Source organism: Hermetia illucens, chromosome 1 (assembly GCF_905115235.1).
Source record: "Hermetia illucens chromosome 1, iHerIll2.2.curated.20191125, whole genome shotgun sequence".
Taxonomy (NCBI): domain Eukaryota; kingdom Metazoa; phylum Arthropoda; class Insecta; order Diptera; family Stratiomyidae; genus Hermetia; species Hermetia illucens.
Window position 1 is genome coordinate 158029683 of NC_051849.1, and position 22668 is coordinate 158052350.

The 22668-nt window shown below is 40.6% G+C and overlaps 1 protein-coding gene and 1 long non-coding RNA gene across 2 annotated transcripts in view; one reads left to right on the forward strand and one right to left on the reverse strand.

The window, feature by feature from the left end:
* LOC119646705 overlaps positions 1–22668 on the reverse strand; it is a 203492-nt gene that overhangs the window by 155741 nt on the left and 25083 nt on the right. The gene's annotated exons all lie outside the window — the stretch shown is intronic.
* LOC119646706 lies at positions 5326–21459 on the forward strand. The gene is made up of 3 exons (XR_005248764.1): positions 5326–5559; positions 5636–5855; positions 21326–21459. It is a non-coding gene; the product is annotated as an uncharacterized LOC119646706 (long non-coding RNA).

Genomic DNA, 22668 nt, shown 5'->3' on the forward strand with positions numbered 1-22668 from the left:
TTTGCGGCTATACCTACCTATGAAGCCGTCTCTTCGTTCAATTGAAAAGTATCATATTTGCTCTTTTTAAGGTTTTGTGTAAATCAAAAAATTATTAAAATCGATTCAATGTCTGTCTGTCTGTCACACGCATTTTTCTCCAAAACGGCTAAACCGATCCGAACGAAATTTGGTGGACAGATGGGAACTATGAAATCCCACGCATACAGCGAGTGGCATAAATTTAGGTGGAATTTAAAGGGGGGCTCCCCATACATGCAAAGAGGGGATTAAAAATTTTTTTCACCGGATATAGTTGTGTAGGGTATCAAATGAAAGGTCCTGGTTTGTACTTTCCGAAACTAGTTTTGCCATAAATTGCAAAGTGCGTGAGTAAGGAGTCAAAATGTACGCATTTCCTTTATAGTCGGCCAACACTCAGAACTATAGAGAGTGGTAGACGGACGACATTGCAGTAAATTTTAGATTTGGGACGTGCGCTGATACGTCGATCACAAAGAACACCAATTGGGGAATGCCACTTCATCCAGGTTGCATTAATGCGTGAAACAATTTCATTACGCAGTTTTCGATTGGCTGATAGCGTTGACTCGAGATATTTAAATCGCTGAGTTCTGGCAATGGCAGTAACCTGCCCTTCGAGATACTTAAATCGCTCAGTTCTGGCAATGGCAGTAACCTGCCCAGAACTGAACGATTTCAATATCTCGGGTCAATGCTATAAGCCAATGGGGAACTACGTTATGCTCCTCACATAGGGAAACACAAAACCTTTTATACCTGAAGCGTCAAGCTTCCGGTTTCCCGACTTGTTTTTTGATGGAATGAAGCGACGGGAAATATGAAACTTTCATGGAATACGGTGACAGCTGGCCCAAGCCGTGCCATTTCTTCCTGAATGTTTCATCCCCATTTTGGTATCAGATTCCAAACGGAAAAGATGAAGTTCTCGCGATTCTCTTTTGTTTTGATTTGTTGTTTTGTGTTCACGCACGATCAAGTTTGCGATTGAAATGTCATTTTTTGCTACCAGTGAGTTCCCGTAATTTCCCGTAGGTTTAATTGATTCTCCCAAGAAGGATCCAAGAGCGGCGGGTGTCTATATTAGTTCACAAGCTTAGAACACGCTCCCACTGCATTAGGTACCAGGAGCAGTTTCCTGTGTAGGATGTTTAAACGCTAAACATAACCATATATCTTTCAAAGATTTAAGAAACACTTTAACGAATATGATGTCAAGTGCGAATCTAACTACTCTTATAGACTTGACAGCAGATTTGGAGGGCGTGGTTTGGTTGGTTGATTTGGTTTATAGTGACACACCAACCTCGTTCCTTTTCCGCGTGGAAGCATTTACTCACTAAACTCTAGAAGAGGATTTTGGTCCATATTGTGTCCATATATACACCTTCTCAAACGTTGAGCAGCATATGGGAATTGTGACTATGAACAGTCTGTGGCACTAGTCGAGTGAGACTTTTCACCGCCAGTTTAAAGACCCGTTAGATAATATCCTTGAGGGGAAGTGCAGCTGCACCCGTTCAGCTGAATCTGAAGAGAACGTGAGCCTTAAACGAAGGCACTGGAAACACTGATTGAGAATGTGATCCAGCATGGGTCTTTCCTCTCGATTGTCGCTCTCAGGTCTCGAATTTTACAGCTCAGCACATACCGCTAAAACAGTATTTTTTGGGTTTAAGTTTCAGTTTCACAATCTTTTTAGGTTTTTCGAATACCTCTACCTCCTTGGCCGACTTCTTCCAACTAGAAGGATTTTTTAGTCATGGCTAAACCTCCAAGTCATCGCAAGGAGTTGTCTTCAATGTTAAATATGATCAGCGAAGCCAACGTTGCCGGAAATAGCAGTTTCTGCTTCCATTATTTATTCCGAAGGAAGGTAGCGGTTCCGAGTGAAGCAACTGGAAGGGTACTCGATTCAGCAATGAATAAATCACACGGATAAAACAGGAGGGAACGCATTTGTGGAAGAAAGCGGCTGCGATATCCACTGCATTTATGCAAGACAGCTCCCACTACAAATTTTCGAAGGTTTAGGAATTTTTAGTTAGTTTTTTCCAGGGTGCCGTTATTTGGTTCCTTACGAGATGGTGACCCGTTACTTTTATTAGATGCAAATGGGAGATCAAAATTCATACATAACGCCATAATTGCAAATTTAAGTCTCCTTAGATTCTACCCAGAAAATCAACAACTATTTGCTAGTCAAAAATTTCCGTGAAGTTGGGAGCCAAATTAGTTAAGTTGCCCGCCTTTATCAAGGATGAGCACAAGGCACCCTAATATAAAAACGGTAGGAGCCATTGGAGTATACAACTAGTCGCAGTATAAATAAGAAGGTATTGATAACTCACAAAGCAAAACAAAGAGCGGCAAAACAAAACGGAAACCAATAAGTGTCTAAAAGACAAAAAAGAGTTGGCCTCTGGCAGCAATACAGCTAAATGACCAGGAGGTGAGGAGCCAACGGTCGTAGTACCAGTCTAATAACAGCCGAGGTGAACCGAGAGCTTGATATGAGAGTAGCGGAAGGAGGAGTTACTACTGAATGGCCGCGTAATACCTTGGCGTCTTAGGATATAGGCGTGGACCAACGGCGTCCTGACTTATAGCAGTCTTTATTAAGGCACACAGCCAGTACCCCGCTGAAGTATCAGATGTGATATTGCCGGAATTTGGGGACATATTTGACTACCTGGTTTTTAGATAAACTAGCAAATTGCTGTCAATATTTGTAGGATAACTATGTCCAGTTCAGTTGCAAATTACCCTTTCATCAGTGAAGGCAAGACCTCCACTGTGATTAGCGGTTTATTGTGTTTGGAAATAGGGAGGAAGATTTATCCAGGGGAATAATGGATAAGCAAACTTTCATGAACTTAGTTACTCTACTCTCATGCGTAATCAATATGGTCGTCATAAATCAATGTGTGAGGCCGAACTCTTTAGCTACACCCACGTGTCATCATTTCCTGTTCCTGATAATTTACTTGCTTCAGTTTCCCGCAACTTTCCAAGGAGCTTAAACTCTTCCTTCGCCGTTCTCCGCTATGTAACCACAGAGGAGGAAGAGAAATGTGAAACAGCTTGATTCAAAGACCGTCCATTTTCGCACACCCTAACCTTTTATTAAAATTTTTCCTGCTTTTACGCCGTGAGGAAGTGACTGGTGTTGACTGTTTCCAAAACTTTCTCGCTACGTTGTCGCAGGCGCTGTGCCTGCTAGAAATTTACTTTTGGGCAGGGACAAGAGAGTTTTGACGGCAGAAAGCATACCATAATTATTGGATAGTATATGTTGGCTGTATAGCGCAAACTGGACATTTTCCTTGTATTATGGAAGTGGCAGAACTTTATTAGTCCCTGAAAGTGGCAAATCCCTAAATGAGCTCAAGTAAAACCATGACAAATTTTGAAAATGTCCGAGCTACCCACTGCTCTTAAAAATTGAACTAAACCCTAAATTATGGTCATATTAAAATGTCGTTCAGTACAATGTGGGAAAACAAAAGTAATTGTCAAGAAGGAGGCCTAGGCTATTCTGAGCCTTCCAATACAAGCTCAGGTCCGAACTTCAAATGCAACGCTAAGAAGCCTACAAAAAGCAATAAATAACCTTCTGCTAAAATTGCAGAGTGTACTAGGTTTAACAATTATCAAATCAAGGAAAACAATAGTCGTTATCACCTAATTTGCCTGCGCCAAGTCTTATCCCCAAGAATTCGTCTTTACCCGCGAAATCCTTCTAATTTATTGAATTGGTCGACATTTTCCACATATTCGAGTCTTCCCAATTTAATATCTCTTCATTCCGTGACAAGCACCTATCCAAAATCAGATAAAATCTCCTCAATTAAAAATATCGCCGCGTTCATAACATTCTTAACACAGATAGCTGCAATTTCTATTCCCAACAAAAGCAATTGGTTTAATTTTCTAATTATGCTAAAATGCCATAAAATTGTCACGCTAAACGGTTACACGTTTCTCAGCCTTTCCCATTTCAAATAGTTACAAATCCACAAGACTCGACATCCTCATTTGTATCCCTAATACGTTTGTGGGAGAAACGCGGGGTGGAAGGAGAATCCACCTGAACTATATGGGCGAGAAGGAAAAAAGGGGATAAACTTACTTTTGTTTGGAGCTAAGCCATTGCGTTCTCAAGGTACTAGTTCCAGTTTCCGGCTTACAGATTGGATAAAAAAGTTTTAAGTAAAATTTGATACGCAAGATGCTTGGAACATTTGAAATTTATGTTTATTGGTGGCTAATTTTCGAGTCAAGGGAGAAGTTCTTATTTGTTGCCGATTCGTGGCTAACATTTTGATAGAAATCCTTGACGATCCCCTTCCCATTTATAGGAGAAAACACGGGACATATATGCTGCTTATAGGAATCGAAAAGCTAAGTGAATGCGCTCCTGCATACTACTTCTACTCTGGCTTTTCCATAATTTTTATCGTTCCTATAAAATATGCGACAGCGATTCCGCTGCAAACTGTATCCACTAACCCACTCAAGTTGAGACCAAAAGCATCCTCGCGGTGGGCATGTCAACATTTCACTTCAAAGTCGGGTCGCTTGGAGGGTGCGAAATAAGAACAGCAGCGCAAATAGTCTTTGATACTGCACCATCTCCAATCCCATTCAAAATGATCCGCCTAACCCAACACTGAGCCGTGAAATGAGAATTAATTTCGGTTAAGTGTATTGCGGCAAAGAAGTAAAGAAGTCCATGACAGGAATGTAATTAAGCGTTGGGAACCTCATTACAGCTTCCAAAGCTAGAGCGCCCCCACCCCTCATCTTACATTCACATCGCTCTTATATAATCGTGAACTGGGAGCCGAGTCGACCAAATGCTTATTCCTTGCCTGAATACAAATGGCTTGCATTGATCGAAACCCTGAAGGCGAAGCGAAGTACTAAACGGATAATGGCTTCTAACCCTATTAAAGACATAATGGGTATTTCAATTTCGACGTATAACATACATCTCACGCTTCCCAGGGGCTTAGACCGCGAATATATTATACGATTTCGTGTCGAAATTAAGTATCATTAGCACATTTTTGTGTACGTATGTCATAGGGTATTTAAACGAGTCATTTTATGGGTAGAGGCAGATTGCTGGAGCGTTCGTCCTCTTTCCTAGGCTCTAATTGCAGGGCCGCATTTTTCTTCTTCGAAATTAGAACAAGCTCCTAGCAAATGGGGTGAATGTAGAAAGTTTAGTAGGCGTAGCAGTAATGACGTTCCGCAGATATGGGAAGTGTTATCATATAATTCTTAGCCTGTGTTCGCTACAAATATGGTTTGAAGTTTGTTAGGCTCAAGAGACTCTTAAAGATCCCTTCAAGAAGAGAATCAAAAGAATTCGTTACTTTTGTGTCTTGCGTTAAGATTGGAACCATATCATCGACGATATATTCGAGGCACGCATCTAGTGAAGAACACTTTCCGGTAGTTCAACCTAATTTCATTGAGTGAAATTTTTTAGCTGATAACTTCAGGTTTGCCGGGAGATAATCACTTGAGGTAGAGATGGGAAAGCCTAAATTGTTGAATGAGATGAATTACCTTAACTAAAGTACAAATAACTTAATCTTTACAGTAAATTCAATGAATCACTGACTGAATCTAGTGAATCCAAGAAGCAAACGACTCCCGCCCGCGGTGTTCGCCGGCTTTTACGAATCAGAGAATATCCACAGATGCTTCATTCGGCTATGGGAGCTAACGCAACTTCACTCATTAGAACAGACATGACTGTCGATGGCCAAATGTCAAATGCTGGCTCGGGTCCAACGATTGAGGAGCCAAACCTCTGACAAGTAAGTTGCTGAAGCTACTCATTGTAAGCGATGTTCAGGTGCCCTGGCAGATGGTTCATCCTTGAAAGTAAAGTTGACAATAGGTATCCGGATACCAAAAGCTGGTTCTGGTCCCACCATTGTGTATCTAGGACTTCGGCGAGCCAGTCTGTCAGCTGTTTCATTATAGACGTTGTTTGAGTGTCTTAACACCCACATCAGGAATGTTTCGTTCAGTTGACCAAGTTTCAGCAAAATCTGGTAAAAACTCTACACCAACTGGCTTGATGTGTGTGTTGTCGCCGTTTAATGCTGATAATTCTGTACCATTGTCGGAACAGATTCATATTGTGCGAGCCCTCTATTTTTGTTGTCGCAAACATTCTTCTACTGATAATTAAATGACATTTATCTTCGCTAGGAATATGGATGTCATCTTTGCCATAGGTCGGGCCAGTTCCATAATCGGATTTTCAGAGAACAGCCCTGCTCCCGATGCATTTTCCATGACTGACCCTTCGTGAAGATTATTAAGCCTGTATTCCCAAAACACTCGCGACCATTTGTTGACCATTCTTCTCTTTTGGTGATTACGGCAGAATTATTTCACTTATCCCGTTGCAGTGAAGGTACCCAGTCTTACAGCACTAGAGCAAACTGCAACATTTGTGCTCCTAGATATGGTGCTTCCACGTTAGCTCCAGGCGAAGTGGCATCCCAATTATTTGATTATTTGTAAAAGATTTATTTCCGCCCCTGCAAAGTGGTTAGTGTGTAGCTGTCGCACCTGACGTTCCTAGTAAAAATAATCAGTCCAGGCTTCCTAGCCGGAGATTTTTGTGTCCTCTAGGAGCCATAACCAAGAGGCTAGACAAATCGGTCAGAAGACTTTTGCGTACGTGTAGGTATGTTTCCTTGGTGTGGAAACAAAAAAAATCACGTTTGCATACCGTCACTTAATTGGAATATAAGTGTATGCTAATCAAATACGGCATATATTCCGGAGATGTATTCCCTCTATTACGACAGCAGAAGTAATGCCACCCAGAGGGAGGAGGTAAGTGCACTTCAAGCAAATAATTTGCCGTTTCTGTATCGCTTTCTGTGTACAATCCGCTCTGTTGACGCAGATAATCGTGCTGCTGGCTACGTTTTTTGATAAGGATCCTCTTCCAATTTGAGGTTGCTACAAGAGAGTTGGTCTTTTCGGAGAAGCATCTTCATGATGATCGTCTAGCCGCCCTTATGCTCTTACTTAGAGCTCTCTGAGGCTGTTTGAACCGATTTCAGGCAGCGGCCGAATAACATATTAGAGCTCGATAGAGAAGTACCCTTGCCCTTCTTCTCTGTTTCGCCAAATGCACCAAGTCTCACCATGGCGTTTTACCCTTCTTGGGCATACTGAGTGGGCATCTCTCTTTGAAAGCTTTTCTCATGTTATTTGTGGTCACCTGGGCTGTTTTTTTCAATTTCAGAAATGGATTTGATGCGCTTACCAACGATTAGTGTTGTGTGAATTCCCAAACGAAGTGGTTGGAGAAGAATTCATGCCCGTTACGAAATCAATGAACCTGTGATCCTAGGGAGGGATATCGTTTAATATTTTCCACTCTCCGACAAGAGCGGCAATGTCGAGGGATTCCACTGTGATTTCAATGACCTCTCGCCTGGCCACGATGAAGAGAGTGGGTTCATTATCCAAATTGAAGACCTACAGTACAGTTTCTGCCAAATAATCCAGTAGCCTCGATCCGCTCGTATTGATGTTGGAGCTTCCACAACATATATGTATATCACATTTGTCTTGGCGTCTGGCATATTGAATAGCTCTGGTGAATGTTCCACGTCATAGGGAAAATATGAGGATCACCAAAGGATCTTCTAGTCTCCCCTTCAACTTTTTGTGATCAATTTATTCGCTGAGGGGTCGCCATCCGTTGAAGGGTTTTTGCACTCATTTCCATTAGTATATAAGAAATCAGCATGTCGAAAGATTAAGCCCCTGATTTTCTCACCAACAACCCATGATTCTTGTATGAGGTATAGACATGTCCTGCAGCTATTGATCCGACGACTGATAAGTGCAGTTGCCGCTTTACAATGCTGGAAAAGCCCTCTCTCCGGCTTGGTTGCCTAACAACATCCAGGTGGAAGTAAGTGTTGAGGTTATTCTGGACACTAAGTTGTTCCAAGCCCACAGCACCATTACGCCCCTCCTCCTCCTTTAAACGATGGCCGCTCAGAGACCCTTTTTAGTGTCAATCGCGCACCCTTTCACACATGATTAAAGAAAGAGCAGTACTGTCTGTGCCATTCGTGTGTACTCTCCTCGGCAAAATTTATCCGCAACATTTTACTACATACATCTACCGACTAAAAGCGAAGCTTAATTCCTTGCGAAGCTGCGTTCCTTACAACTAGGAGGAGTTTTCTCTTAAGCTGTTCGCACTGCTCCGTCCGGTGTCGCCATATAAAACCCTATCGGCTTTGATAGCATGGGCTACAAGGAATGATTTTGGGGTTGCTACCCAAAGCCTATTTGCTTTCATTTGGGCTGAAGATATGGAATCGTCAAAAGACCGCTGCCGCGTTGGTTTGCCTTTAGCAGCAGATGCAGGAGGGTGTTTGCCTGAACGCATTATTTTTCTCAAAGGTGGTTTCCCGGGAGGCTATTTGCTGTCCCGTATGGAAGATTTTAGCCTCAGCAGGTGGCGCTGACTGAGGCAGGGGCCAGAAGTGATGAAGAAGAGGACTGTTTCGGTTCGGACTTGTTCGTACTTCAATAAGGATAGAATCTGAGTCTAGACTGAGTTTCGCTATAGACGAGCTTAGAGTTATCCCTTCCCTCAGGGTTGGACCGAAATTTAATTAATAATTTTATTTGTCTAGTGTTTTTAAGTTTGTTATAGTTAGCTGTGGTGGCCTTTTATTTAGCACGGACAATAACTCGATTTGGGCAGAGTCCTTTTTTGTCGAGACAAGACTAGTTGAAACTGGTGGTCGCCTGTTACCCAGAGTTGACCATTCACAGCCATGTCTTAACCACTGTGACCATTCAGCTCTCGGTACGGTAGTCACACCTTAGTTTCCGGTTTTGATTACCTCTACTCACCTTTGGTACTTTTCTTCAGAGCACTCAACACCTAAATAATTCGTTTTAGGAATGATGGGGTCCTAAGTCCGTATCAACTTAATGCTGGACCGGACCAAATGGGAAGCAACTTACTCCCTCTTTCCTGGTCCACGGACCCCTCGCTTAGGGCTTGCACCCAAACTTCTCTGGTAAGAAACCATAAAGCCGCCATCGCTTCACTTTTTTGAGAAGTTTGGGGCCGGTCAAAACCCAACTGACTTTGTGGCAGGCCTGTGCCCGAGCAGTGACCTGCCGATGATGGATGGGTAAATTGGGAGATATGGGTCTTACGTAAGCACGGCAAGCTATATTGTACCGTTGCACAATAGAGCCCACTATTTCAAGATGACCAACAAATTCTTTCCCTAGAATTACTTGGCGCAGACCAGTGAAGGAGCAGTGGAAGCTTCTGCAAAAGTCCAAAGGTTCAAAGAAGGGAAGTACATATGCCGAGGAAGAAACACCTTTTGGCATTTCCTCGAATTTATGAAAGAAAAAGTCAACGCTTGTGTTTCCAATAATCAGTATTATTCTGTGAATCAGACCTAAAAAGATAGATCATTATTCAATAAATAAAGATTGAACTAATTGATAGACTCAACCGTTTTCAACCAATATCCATACTAGATTTATGCCTCATATTTCCCGTTGAATGTATTTGATCACGATGATAAATTAAGTGTTAAATTCTGTGGAAATGAAATCGCTCCTGAACTGTAGAGCGAATATTATCTGCTTCAATATTCATCGCTTTCACGATGCATTTGATTCACTGTATGTAGATCCTCTTGTATGGGTTTTCATTTTCAAACTGTTTGTGAAATAACTTATTCAATTTAATTGTGAATATTTAATTGAATCTATGGAACCAAATCACTTCAGTTCAGTTGATCCATATAAATCGATGAAGTTTTCAAGCACAGGTTTTGCAATAAAAACTGAATCGGCGCAAAGCTGAAAATAGCAAATCTATTAAAATCGTATTTGCCAATGGTAATTGGTAGATTCGATAATGTTTGAATGTTCATCAAACCGGTGAAAAGACTGTATGGAATTGTTTTTAATTAATGTAGATTATACTCACTTTATGAACGGAACCAAATATGGGAGAGTTGATTTTTGGAGATTTTCGAATAACTCATTGGTATTTTTGCATAGCTCGATAGTTGATGGGTTATACCCACGTTGGCTACAATATGAATGTATCCTATTCGCTCCTATGTGAAGGCTAGACTCGCATAGATTTTCTTTCTTATTTTAATCATTTTGCCATCATTTCATATTCAATAAAGCATTGATTCAGTTTCACATTTAATGCGGTACAAGTGATAAGTCTTTAGCAACGGAATAGCGTGAAGAAGAACACAAATATCCATGGTGAACTGGAATTCAGTTCAATTCACTAGGGCAAAAGAATCCTGATGCTGACTCTCATTCAACTGGATATTCGCACCTCAAAGAAGGATACTGCTGGTATAAATTGCAGTTGTGTGCGGAATTTTCACCCAGCCTACTATTCTGTCCATATTCCGGGATACTTCCATAGTGAATACTGCAGACCATACAAGTCACGTGTCTGTAGTCCTAGCCTTTCTTTTCATTCCGGCCTTTGTGGTGTTTGTCACGATTTAACGCCTGAGTCTTAGCATCTCTTCAATAAGATGGTATCGATCTCCTTGTCCTCACCATCTCAGACAGTGGAGCCCAATCCGATCCCATGGAAATGTTTTTATAACCACCGAACTGTGGAAGAAACCCTTCCAGGTAAAGATAGCCCACCTCGTTCATTAGATGTTTTAGTACAAACAACCGATAAGCCAAATTCATGCTCCTGCGGTTTACAAAGTTGTCCATTACTCCCGTTCAAAAATGAACTGAGGGAGGCAGGATTAGTGTACTATGCCAGCAAAATGCAGTTTGCAACTATGCTTTGACCTCTACCTGTAATGGCGTAGGCCAGGACGCTAGACATCTTTTAGGAATATTGAATTGGTGGACCTCGGTGCAAAATCGGGATATCTGGAGTTCCCTACTAAAGCAGGCCTAGACCTAGCTAGCTGTTATTGTGTCGCTGGTGAAGATGAATGCTATGCCACCCCATCGCATGGCCGAACAATGTGAAGTCGAGTTCCACTTTGGCTTTCATATCAGCAATCGTGAGTGCAATATCGGTTTCATAAATTCTCTCCTGAAGTGCTTGTAATTGTTGCCCTATATTGGAGATCTCCTCATTTATGGCGTATTTAGAACAGAGTCTCGCATTCAAGGTCCTGATCCGGTTCCCAGGTCACGCAAGCCGTCAGTTGTTAAGAAACAAACCATTCTGGGGTGTCGATATCGTTGTCCAGAAGCGTACCCACATTTCAGAAAACAATGAAAATCCGTTTTTGGCCAAAAGTTGTAACCGTAAGGACAATTGCCATCCTAGGCGCTGTTGCTGTTTCGTTAGATAGACAAGTTCGTAATTTGTAGATAATTAATCCAACAAATCGGGAAATCGGAAGCTGGGCGCTTCAGGTATGAAAGGGTTTGTTTGCTTCTTGTGTGAGTATATTTGAGTGTAGAACTATCCTATTTGTACGTAGCCCGTTAAGAATATGCATTTAGTATGTCAGATTTAATACTTCGGGTTGTAAATTTACACGGTTAAGACAATTTTGAGCTACTGTAACTTTGTTACTAATACTATTATATGATTTTGATTGGAGATAGTATGCGTCATATTATATTTTATAGTATTGTCAACTTTTATAACTCTGAGATAAACTTAAGGGGCGTTTTACTCAATTTTCCCAAAAATATGGTAATATACTATTATTAGCTTAATTTGAACAGATATCGATATGGAGAGTATTTTGAGGCCTGAGCACCATATAGAGGCAGTTTCGTGATTTTTTCCAGATTTTTCGGTTGGGTAGTTTCTGAGAATGGGTCCGTTAAAGAAATCATCACTTTCCACCCCTTCCACTCGCCGCCTTTTTAACAAATCTCAAAACTGAGACCGACTTTGAAAAGCACTAATTAAGACCTTTCATTTAATACCTCACATGACTATATTTGGTGAAAAAAAAAACTTACTCCCCCTTTTGCATGTATGGGGACCCCCTTAAATCTCAACGTAGGAGGATACCACGCTTTGCATGCCTGGGGGTCCACAGGTCCCACCTTCTCACCAAATTTCGTGTCAATCGGTATGGCCGTTTCTGAGGAAAGTGCCTGTGACAGACAGACAGACGGACAGACAGACAGACATTGAACCGATTTTAATAAGGTTTTGTTTTACAAACAAAATCTTAAAAATGTCTGTTCCTTTGTCGATTTATCGATTCAAATTATTTCCAACAGCATAAATTATCAATGCATGATAATTGAACACACTAAGGAGCGGTTGCGATAAGTGGGGTAGTCTAGGAAATTTCTTTATAAGAGAATTTTATCAACATTTTAGAAATGCTATCGTTTAATGAAAGAAAAGAAAATTCATAACGGTTGCCCATTCCATGGCATATTGCGTCCTTTCCCATCATAACTTCAAATTTCTTTCGAAAATTCTTTTCGGCCTACACAGAAAATACTTTGTGATAATATCCTAAAAATGACAGATATCGATATTTCAACTTGTTCGTTTTTGTATAATCATGCAATTGCCGAACGGGCAAATAAATCGCGGATTACGCCTGAAGTTCATAAAAGCTTGACTCCGTTCTTCGAATCGTCATGTCGTAAACATTCGCTCAGCAAACTGTTTTATTTTTCCCTAAGCAATTTGCAAAGGTTAGAGTGCAAATCCTTTCCACTTTAGAAGTCTTCTTTGCTAAATTCCTTATCTTTGTGTCTCAAGAAGAGCAAGGATAAAGTTCTTAGATATTTCACTTGAATAACTTGTTTGTAACCAGTGTCCTGGGAAAACATGTGCCTCAAAAAATATCCCTCGTTTCAATTTCTTTTTTTGTCTGTGGAGTTACATTTTGCGCTAATGAAGCAGCAGGCTTAGACAGGCATTGAATAGGCGTCTCAGACATGTTTCCAGGTAAGCGATACTGGTAAAATGATCCAGTGCCTGGATGAAAGCTTGCTACTGAAAGACTCGCCAACTTACGGGATGATTTCATTATCCTGGACGACATGTCAGACTATTGAAGAAATTGAGTTATCTTTTTCTTAGTACCGTGTGAGCTATTTGGTTGTTTATAATAATCTTTTATCCAAGTCTTCATCATTTTTTGAAGATGGAAAATTCAACGAAACCATAATTCATCCCTTTATTTCCATTTTTTTTCCAGCTGTGAAAAGCGGTCTATTTCTAAGGTTGGGTATGTGCCATTTACTTTCTGAATAATGTTCAAGCACCCCAAGATTGACTTGGTGGAACTATAGTACTTACTAAAACAAACGGATCGTGTGTGGCCCTCCCGGTATTCGACGCTAACATGATGTATGAAAAGCCCAACAATTCAAATAATATCAAATATCAAAAGTCAAGGAGAAAATCCTTGGTGAATTTTCTAATTCAAATGAGATTTTGAGCTATTCGAGAAAAGTAACCAAGGATAAGTCTCCTTTTATCTGAATTTAATGAAATAATGAAAATTTCAGCATCTACAATTCCGTATTGGAGACAAGGATGACCTTTCTAACACTCTTCTAAGAATTCTATTTTCGGGATATTCATCAGCATTTCTGTTGATAATTGGGTCGAATGATGGATGCCTTGTTTTATATTGGTCAGTAATCAGTTTGGATGACTACGCAGTTCGTGTTAGCGATGCCCCTCTTAATTCCTCATCCCGCATATCTTCAGCAGTTACAAATGGTATGAATGTCTTCACAAATCCTTTCTCCCTATAAGTGCAGCGTTTACTCCATTTTCATTTATAATAGAGTGAATTATTTGAAGGACCTATTCTCAAAAATTACCCAAGATGAAAATCTGGATAAAAATTATAGTGGTTCCTAGGCGTGGTATCTCACGCCCTTCAAGTTTATTTCAGGTTCACGTTGCAATAATATAAGGTCTGATACGGTGAACCGGATATCTTACTATTATTAGCAAACTTATAATACGTCCAAATATACTAAATATCAGTGTCACATCGAATTGAATGTTAGGAGTACTCAACGTATATACGCTACGAGCTATGTATAAATGGAACCATCGTTCGCTAGATATTCTTACAAAATAAAACTTCAAAACCTTTCATAACTAAAGTGCCGAACTTCTGGTTCCCGACTTGTTGACTTCAATGTGATAGTAGCAATCTATACTTTGGGGTGCGTTAAATAGAACAGACAGGAGTGACATGCTTGTCTTTGTTTACTTACAACAATAGAATTTTCACCAACTTTGCCAGTGTTATACTCAACGTTATGATCTGTACTAACGTTTCAAGGATTAATTTAAGAGAATGCTTGAAGAAAATTCACAAAATTAAGAAATTTACTGTTTTTTAAGGTCTAAATGTTACATAAGGGCGTCATCAATAATTTTTTCTTTTCAGAGTTAGGTAATTCCATAGAGTCGATTTGGCAAATAAGGACCCTCCTCTCAAATCTCCCTGCCTTTCGAGACCTTGAGATATAATGAAACGATATAACCTCAGCATTAGCTGAACATAGGCATTGTCAAATGAAAGGAAAGCGATATCTGATGTGCGGATGCTTCTGGTTACTCTTCATAGTTGCCTATAAGAGTGCGAAATGTTTAGAAATTGCCATTGATTCGAGTAACCGCGAAAACTGTTTGTTTTCTAGATTAACTCATCTGTGACCTAGGTAACTAAAATCTAGTAGTTTCCAGCCCAAATAATAGGGTCTCTCGAATGGAACGTTGAACTTTGAAGAATCTTGGGTCCAGTGACCACCTTCAAATGGCAAATGAGGAAGTACAACATTGGGTTGTACATAATATACGATGTACCAGGAGCAGCACTCAATATTAAGATTCAGATGCTTCAGCAAGCGGTAGAGCGTATGTAAAAGAGTCTAACAAGGTGGAAAGTAAATTACCACGTCGAAAACTCGGAAGCAGATAGAAGGACTTAGTGGTTAACACAAGTTACATGCTGCTCGGCTTTGGAAAATGGAGAAAGTTCTTCACCATACCTCGACAAATCGCTTAAAGTTCAGTAAACTGCTTAAAATTGTAAAGTCGAGAGAGGCCGATGTCCATGTCATATAGCGCACCAAAAAAGAGGAGAATAACTATTTCCACTTCTCAAGGAAGCTGAAAAAGCGTTGGATAAGGCCCAAAAGAAATGCAATAACTGGAAATATCATCCATATTGACCATGTTAAAACCACTAATATGGCAGGATTATGCAGGGATTATACATATGCAGATTTCAGTCCCACCTGGTCTCTGTTGAATTTAGAAAGGATGTCTGTATGTCTGATGCTATTTATGCACTTTATATGAAGGTGAAGTTATTCATACCGCATTTCCCAGAATGCGAGGAGTAAGTCAATGAACTATGAATCTTTCCTCAAACATCACGAATATAATGATCATGTTAATATTTGTTAAGTACGGTATTGGTTTAAAATGTCTACCTGAAGTAGTAAATCGAAGATGTAACACAATTTATCAACATATGTATGTACGCAATCGAAGTGGGTGGCTCTCAAAGCACTAAATGTCCTTTCGAATGCTTGTCTAGTATCCAGAAACTCGCTTTATATCCCTGACTGCTCCGTGGAATGAATGTGCCCATTGGACCCACCGAAAACCCATGAGGAGTGCTAACAGCCATGTGGTCGATGATAAAGCGGACACGATAACGACCCATTTTTAATTTACCCACGGCCTAAATCACTACTACCGCAATTCCTACATAATAATAATTTGTAGCCGGTCCCAAGCCCGGCTTTGAAAATGAGAGGAATGAATAGTTTAAGTCTGAATGGCTGTAGGCCATCGCAACGTCTACGGAGGTAGGTGAGGGAAGTACTGGAACTTGGTAATTTTGTAAATTACTCAACAAGGAAACTGCAACCACACCCGGCAGTTACGTATAAAATACGAATCCATAAAATCAGAAGCAGGAGAGAGGTGCTAATCGTCGAGTGGTTCAGCGTCTAGGTGCAATGATGGCCAGGAGCATGGTCCTGTTTTGATAAAGCTGTTTCGCTGGTGATTGTAGTGACTACTCCAGGAGCTTTGAACGGTAGACTGAGGAAATGAACCGTTCTACTATCCGCTCCTTTTACGGAATAACATCGATGAGGGCAGGTACAACATCATACCGCCCTTTGTTGAATTGAAGATTCGTCGGCCTTTTTCCGCAATACGCGAATGACTATGCAATGGGTTGCAGACCAGTACTGTTGAGCGTGTTCGACCTGCTAAGTACGAGCTGACACAAGTGATGGACTTAGATGACATCCAGTTGTATACCGGTATTCACGACCTTTTCAGAAGTCTATTGCGAATAGTAGACATGTTTAGCCGTGAAATCCGAATAGAATTCGGATTAGATAAGTGTTGAATCTATGCTATCCGAAAAGGACATCATGATCCGCATGCCGGACATATCATTGGCGACTTCCTCATCCAAGCTACGCCGAGGCAGACTTCTACAAATATCTTGGAATTTAGCAAGGAACCCATGCTCGAGTTGGTGGTCTGAAGAATGCTATGCTGTCTGAATTCTTGGGAAGTGTAAATCTGATACTGTGTGCTGGGGAAATCTTTGCTGAGACGGTGGGATTCATGCGTGCCATTCAGGACGACGTGATTGCCACCCAAGCTTATAAAAAGCTTATAATGGAAGATCGGGTGGAGAACGGCCACCGGTGCACTGTTATGGCGCCGGAGCAATACACGAACGGACGTAATGTTGTATATAAGATGATTCCTCATAACCTTGTATACAAGCATGAATTGATTATGGGAACCTGCCCGGTTTATCGATATGAGCCGGAAGTAGTACTTGATATTTCTGCTTACATCATGTATTGGCACTGGCAAGTCCTAATGGATCGGCATATACCGTACAAAAAGCCTGACGTGCTGGTTGTAAGTTGACATGTTAGGATGTTGCTATCCCCCATAATAACAACATTGAACGGAAATACGTAGAGAAGAAAATGAACTCGGTCGGGAAACCATAGAAATTAGGCGTCTTGAGGAGTGGGAGCGGGTGGCTGTAATTCCCATAACATTGTCAGCTACAGGAATTGTGACTCGCACCCAGTTTGTTTGAAACCAAGCATTATTCTGCATTATTCTGCATACGTACTCTTATTCGATGTTGCGAGGAGTTCTCGACGGATTGTTCCATTAATTTGCCACCGCCCACCACCATTAGAGCCCCTTTATCTTCTAAATAGGTAGGATCGCCCGAGTCTAAATGCTGGGCACTTGGTGAAATCCGGTATATGCCGAGATTGTGACAGCTCGGAAAATTTAAAACAAAATAACATAAATAGGTAACTAACAAAAATAAATAAAAAGCCATAATCTTGAATAAAATAATAAAATACACTAAACACTAAAATAATAAGACAATATACCAATTAAAACAGTAAAATAAAGTAGGAAAAGGTCAAAATATTCGTCACCTAGAATTCCAGGATTGCTGTACAAATCGTTCCTCACAAAAATTTTCAGTTTGCATTTACACGACCCTATTAAGACATTATTAGCTCTATGAATATAATTACGGGCTATAGACATGCAGAGTAAATTTTATCTGGATCAAGCGACTTGTAGTGTCCGGATAGCTGAGTGGTTAGAGCACCAGGCTACCGTACGGAAGGTCGCGGTTCAAATCTCACTGGTGACAGTGGAATTTGTATCGTAATTTGACGTCGGATACCAGTCGACTCAGCTATGAATGAGTACCTGAGTCAAATCAGGGCAATAATCTCGGGCGAGCGCAATGCTGACCACATTGCCTCCTACAATGTTCTGTAGTGTACCGTTACGGTCTTGAATGAAGTGCTCCAACACACTTCAAGGCCCTGATCCAATATGGATTGTTGTGCCAACGATTATTATTATTATTATTAGCTTCCTACTTGTATTCTACCTCAACAGTAGTCCAGAACATGCCCCGAGATTGTATGTTAAGAGCCAACTTCCTCAGCGTAGAAACCTGAACGCATCTCGATAATTTTAGAGATAGCACAGGATACAGTTTGGTACCATCATGTAATTTTGGAATCTTCGGATATATTTTCGTATTAAATTTAGTTTTCTATCTATTTTACCAAGTAATTGAAGGGGTATTTGTATATATCTGTGGTAGTGTGTGGTTCTCACACAGAAGAACAAAAGAATGCAATTACCGACCCTGACTGAGATTCCGACATTTCGTCAATCAAGGGTCCTTGCACTCACCTACCCTAAGCGACGTCCGTCGCCCAACTACAATTCCGGTTTAAAAGTCCACCTCGCAACTTAATCATTCATACCGTTTCCATTCTTGCGAGTTTCGGATCACGCATTCCTGACCAAAACCAATAGAATTTTGTCCCAAGATCCGCCCAAAAACACTGCGAAGGCAATCAATTCAGTACACCGCAAGAATGTTCTGAAATGTTTCTCCGCCGTTCGTCATTCAAACTCCTACCGAGGTGGCTCCACCTTGAACAATCGACACCGGTAAATGAAAAAAGTAACCTGAATCCGGTTCCATCAATCCAAATAGCGAATTTATTGTTTATTGGTAGGGTCAACTCCATTTGGTCTGGTGCTCTTTTTTTTTAAAGGCATGTGTATCAGGGTAATTACCGCAGGGGTAGGTATTTTGTCCATTATTGTCTCGAAAATATACACTAGGCTTTCACTTTGCCCAAGCCAAGAACGAACTCTGCGCCGAATCCAGCAGATCAATTTCCCTATTTCATCAGCCGTCCGGATCCCGATAATTCCTGATTCTGCTGACCCCCGCAAGAGCTAAAATTAAATCAAATTTTTGCATTACTAAATGCATGCACATTCACCCCGGCCTAGATCAACCGAAGAGTCAACGTACAGTTTTCCCGGTCAATGTTTGAATACTAGAATAATAATAATAGAATAATAAGCAACTGATTTTTTTGAGTGAACATTGATTTAGGGTTTAGGTAGACCAGGTGGAAATGGTTTGGAATAGTTAAAATAAGTCTTAGGAGTTAGTGTTAGTTAATAAAACGTTCCAATGTCCCCTTTCCACAAAATAGCCATTGACCAAAAACAAGTACAATCAAGAAGCATTTCAGTTTTGCAATCGCCGGCAGCAATATGAATATAAATAAAGGACTCAAAAAAAAGTAATTTAACGGAAATTTGAAAATGAAAATATCTCAAAATATATATTAAATTAATTCACCAACAGACCAGACGTTCTCCAGTGGCGGGGTCGTTATATAGGACGCATGCAACTCAGAGGCATCTTCTTTGATTTGCAACTTCACAAGTGAAACGTGTCCTTGCGGGCTTTGTCTGTCTGCGAGCAACAAGCTGATGATTCGAATAATACCTCGCATCATTCTAATGGAAATTTATTTTTCATTTAGAATTGTTTGTTTTCAAACGAAATTGGTTTTCATTTGAAATTCGAAAAATGTGCGTTCATTTTAGCTCGAGGTGTTTGACTTTGTTTCGATTTTTTTTATTGACTGTCTTCATTTTGTTTTCATTTAGAATGGAGTCTAGTCAATTCAATTTTCCTCGCTTCTAGCAATTTGAACCTATTCTTACTTTTAGCGACTTTTTTTCTGTCTGAGAAATTCTATTATATTCAGGACAAAGAAGTTACATTGTTAGCGCTGAAGTGCTCGCTTGCTAATAAAACGTAGCGTGCCATATCACATTTAAATGATATTCCTCACATAGTTTAAAAATAGCTTCCAAACCCATTAAACAAACCGATTGAGTCCTCTGATAAGCACACTTCCAGGCTTGTTAGCAATTATTCGTCCTTTTATCGTAAAATACGCGTCATGTATACAAATCCATTAGATCGGGTCCAGATAACTTTTGGCTCACAACTCTTAACGCTTTCGGGGCTCCTCGATATCCCTTTTTAAGAGGCTTATCTAGCCAAATGCACGAATTGCTCCTGTCGCCAAAAGGCATTGGAAAATGTTTCTGTTTTATATTCACGTAAAGGACCTTCAGGGTCGTCATCGACCATTTTAAAAGATACCTGCGAATACCATTTTAAGTTTCCCGAAATGTTTTTGCCGGGACGAAGGCTATAAAAGTAACTTCTCATTTTCAATAAGCCGTTTATAGCTCAGCTTCCACCTGATAGTAATCTCGTCTTGTTTCCTTCTTGCATAGCGTCGGAATAGGGCAAGGACATCTCGTAAGTGCGGGCCGGATGGGGATCGAGGTGAAAGATAAAAGAGGGTAGTTATCCAAAAGTAGATTTTGCTGTCGAATGCAAAAATCTCCTAAACAAGATAACGTGGGCTTGAATAAGAGAAATGGCTATTCGCAAAGCCAGATGGAACTTCTGAGCCTGATGAATGTTGCTGGAATGTTTGGGAAGGGTTTTTTTGATTGAACATCAGCCTTGAATGCATAAATAAAACAAGTGGTTCTTTGAATGCGAAAGTGGGTCTACATCATAGCTATCTAAGTCGAGTCCTTAAAAACAGGAAAATTTCCTAATTATCAGATTTAAAATTTATTGCAGTCGTTCAAATTGGTGTTGGAAAGGCGGAGCAAAATTTAGCCATTTTCAAGTGCTCCATGATATCGTGTTGACTTTGTTGCGAAAATCTTGACCGTTTGTTCAAAGGGATCCGATTGCCTTCGTAATTTTTTACCACCTACCTTTTCACTGCTTATGTCAGAAATGGAGAAGTAACAAAAACAGTTTCGGCAATAAGAGGTTCCCATCCGCATTTCCTTATTTCTGGAGAAAAAGCAATTACAGCCAACGTCTTAAATTTCACTAAAACGCTTGAGTTTTCGAGTGCCAAGTCCTACGTTATATATACATAAAACTGGAACGATACACAGTAACCTGTAAATGGGAAGCAAGGTCATTAGTACCCACCCCAATATTTCCACCTCTCATCTGTCTCTGTTTGCTCTGCTGCCCATCTTCTCCTTTTGAGCTCACCACCCTGCGATGCCATCATAAAGCGATTTTAAACTCGATTTCATTATTATGTTATGATATATCCCCACGTTCACAAACGAACACCCTTCACTCGACATCCTTCAACTTTAAAAGTTCCGCTTGCAGATACGTAGCTGGCGCCTTGCTCCGGTTTCACCACCACCCACTCTTCCATTTCGATCCTTTATTCCCGGCGAGAAGCGCATTTTTGGAAGCAAAATTAATTTTATTCATCTGAAAAATCATTTTGTTATTCATTTGTCTGATTATTTATTTATTGTTCGTTCTCGTTTCGTTAGGTTGTAATTTTTTTATTGCGTTATAAGCAAACGAACGGGCGAATGCGAGGCTACTCTGAGGGCACAATCAGGAAAGCGAGCTCGCGTCAGGATAATCCCGTCGACTTTAACAACTGTATATAGTACAAATGCTACTATTAACCCCCTTTTTGGCGATGGTCACAGGAAGTGAATCGAGAGTGTGCAAATGAAAAGCGAAGCAAACGATTGCCGACAAGAATGAATGAGAATTTATTCTGTTTTATGCTGTTGAAATTATGTACGTGGTCGGAATTAAGTAGTCTCGAAATGGAGCATTCAGGCTCCATATACTTTGTTCAGTGTCTGGTCCGTTGTTTATGGAAAAATTGGCACAATTCGATAAATGCTTCTTTATTGTCTACGTACATTTGGCGCCATTGTGCTGCATAGGGTATAAATGGAAGAGAGGATTACATACGGATGAAAACCTTGCGGCCAATGTAAGTGCGGTCCCTGCAATGTCATTGCTAATCTTCAGTGTTTCGAAAAATGTTTAATGACTTCCGCTCCAGTATAAGCCTTGGATTATGGAAAAGCGACAGCTTTTACAGTCTACCATCAACGGTGAAGACATGTAGTCTAAATATTTGCAAGAATGAATGTAATTAACAGAGCATCCCTTAGTAGGATTGCTCTGAAGATTACCAGGTTTTCTGAACAGACTTTTCCTCAACTGAGAAAAGTATTTTCAGTGCAACTTAAGTATGAAGAAGAATACCTTCAATTGTACAGGATGGAGCAAAATATTTAAGCTTATAGGCAGATTTCATCTAGATGGCTCAGTAGTTAGAGTGCAGGGCTTTCGTAGCGGAAGGTCACGATCTAAATCTCAATGATGGCAGGGAGATTTGTATCGTAACTGGATGTCAGATGCTAGTCGAATCAGCTGTGAAAGAGTACCTGGTTGAGGATATCGTAGCCCTGTAGAGAACAATTCCGTTCCATGACGATGATCATCATCCCTCTCCCCCCCCCCCACACTGGGTTCAAATATGTTTCTCCAGGAGCCGTGCCTCTCGTCGTAACCATTTAATAATTTGGAGTCAGGGGTAAATGAGTATATTTGAACAGAGCTTGACATCTAGTCACCTCAGTAAATAAGCTGGGTCTTACTATGACACTGGAGGCTACTCATATACCACACCAACAAATAAGCAGGACCCCAAACCACACCCAAACCGATGCATCAGGTGGGGTGTATCATCGCAATACTGATACCAGGTGACGCCACTCATGAAGGAAGATGTTGGGAAATAAGATAGCGCTGCAAAGCCAACACCGCCAAAGGTCTACAATCAGATATAAAACAAACAGGTCTCGGC